The sequence below is a fragment of the Stegodyphus dumicola genome, chromosome 1, assembly GCF_044657685.1.
Source record: "Stegodyphus dumicola isolate Sdum_Otavi_A_Nest chromosome 1, ASM4465768v1".
Classification (NCBI taxonomy): domain Eukaryota; kingdom Metazoa; phylum Arthropoda; class Arachnida; order Araneae; family Eresidae; genus Stegodyphus; species Stegodyphus dumicola.
The window spans coordinates 148,654,027-148,656,644 of NC_140768.1; positions in this window are offsets into that span (position 1 = coordinate 148,654,027).

Genomic DNA, 2,618 nt, shown 5'->3' on the forward strand with positions numbered 1-2,618 from the left:
TTGCGGAAGGAACACCAGCTGCTAAGGCAAAGAAACAAGGAAAATTTGAACAGCCAGCAACGAGATCCAAGCAGGAACGAGAGAGAAGTGTCTCGGTTCCGCCAAGCCCAGCTGCCATCAAACGGCCAAGACCACAGGCAGAGGCGAAAAAGGTCTTCAAGTGTGACCGAACTGGAAGGAAAAGAAAGCTCATAGAGGAAGGACTGAAGGGCGAGCCCGCACAAGAAGGAAGATAAACCAAACGCTAATCTTCGCTACCTTCCAGGACTAGGCAGAAAAAAGAATGTCCGAATATCACAAAGATAAGTAAAACTTTATGTTACTTTACAACCTTAAGTTAATCTTTCATTCTTACCGCAAGTGGCAGAATTCAAGACGTTTTACCTCATGTGAGGTCAACCTTTATCGCCAAAAAGGCGAGAAATGAGTTGTTACCTATTTTGGTATTATGTTTTTCAATTACTCGCGGGTAAAACTAAAATTAATATATAATAGGAATGTGTAAATACTTGAATATTGTAAAAGTTATTGTATAAAATTCTATTTAAAAGATTCTGGCAAGAAAGAAGTTTTAGTCTGAAAGACTTTTGAAATGTAGTATTTCAATGTAGAAGAATTGGCACTTGCTTGGAAAAGAATAGAAGTTAACAATGTACTACTAATGTATGTTTTAAAATGCGTAAAATTAACGGCATGTTAATATGTTCTTATATACAATGTGAACTGTTATTTTAAGCGTTAAGAAATACTGTGATATGTTAAAAGTGAAAGTAATGCCAAAAAATTTTAACTTATTCGTGTGACTGTAAAAAGAGAAAATTATTGTGAATATGTGTTAAAGGTTGAATGAATGTAGTTAGGCTCTCTGACGCTACACTTCAGAGTTAGCCACTTTCAGAATAGTACCTCAGGGTTTAGAGATGAATATAAGGTGTGTTATGAGGTCTTGTTATGTTGAATTTTAACACGTTAGTGTTTTGATTGCAGGCGGTATGTTGAACACTTGTACATAAACACATTCGTGTTTGGTGTTTTCTTTTACAACACATGTCAGAAAGCACGGGGAGAGATAATTAAATAAAGTCATGAATGAAATAAGAATGTTAAGAGAAATATAAATATTCCTGTTACTTGCCATTTAATTGTGTAACATTTCATTAAACTAGTTTTCCTTCCAGATCTCTGGAAGGAACCAGATTTCAACTAACAACTCCTGTTTAGATGCAGTACAGATGAAAAGTAATTGTCCATGAAGTTATAATGTAAAAAACTATTTTTTTTTAATTTCTAGTTTCTAGTGAGAACTGTTTGTAAAAGATTGGCCTCGCGTTAGATTCTAGAGCTAAAAGTTTTCAACAAGGTCGTTTTAGACCTTAGCTTCAAACTAATTAACTCTGGCGGGAAGTACGTAAGGATCTTAAGTTTTACTAACGTTTATTTTATTTTAAATCTTTACTATCACTTCTTATTTTCTACTTCCGGCCAGAATTAAAAGCTTTAAGTTATTTATGCAAATTTGTCTTGCGATCGCCAAGTACTTAAGTTGTGGCTTTTTGCCAAGCAAGAGAGAGGAAGGAGTGATTAGGAGCGGGCCGCTTGCCATTGCAGTTTTACTCGGTTGCTGGTTGCCTTCAAGGCCAGAGGTTTAATCCTCTTGATAATTTTAAACGTATCGTAGTGTTAACAGTTCTCTGTACTACATACGGCCTTTCTGTTAATATACGGCCAATCTTCTCGGAGACCCTTGCTTGTTATTCCAAAGTAAAGTTAGAGTTTAGTTAATATTTTTATATTCTTACGTTCAGACCACAAGTGGTTGGTCTCTGTATTCCGAAGTCCGGAAATCTTTGTAAAGAGAAAAAAATAAAGGGTTTCGTATACCCTTCCTGTGTATCTTGTCTACTTCCCACATTTATTGAACATAGCTTTAGTAAGCTCCCTGTTCCGAGTCAGGTCATTTAATGTTCCCCAAGCAAGTAAGGAGGAACACTGAACCTGATAAGGGGAAGAGGAAGATCTTCATCCCACTTAATCTTCTGGTTCCAGGTTTCTTGCAAAATTAGTTTAGGAATTACAGTTATCGGTGCAGTAAAGCCAATGGGATCAAAATTTTTCTGGGTAATTGACAAAACTTTTCTTTTGGTAATAGGTTCCCTCAAGTTAAATGTTTCTTCGATCTTGCAATTCAAACAATCTTTTTCTAAATCCCATACTAAGCCTAATACTGGGACAACTTTCGTCTTATTCTCTACCTCATCGATCATGTCAATGCGAAAATTTGATCGCCAACATCTCAAATTGAAATGTCCTGAAGCCAAAATTAATCTTGCTTCTTGAATGAAATTTTCGGCTTCATCTACTTGATTTAAGCTAGTTAACGAATTATCGAGGTAAAATGAATCCTTCAAAATATTAGAAGTTTCTACAAACTTTTCTGGGACTATAGTCAAAATGTGACTAAATGTAGCGGCTAGCAGAAACGGACTTGATGCGAGTCCAAAAACAACTCGGTTATGTCTGTAAATTTTAAACTTATGTTGATTATCGAACCATAGAAACCTTAAAAAATCTCTATCCTTTTCTGCTATTTTGATTTGACAAAAGGCCTTTTCGATGTC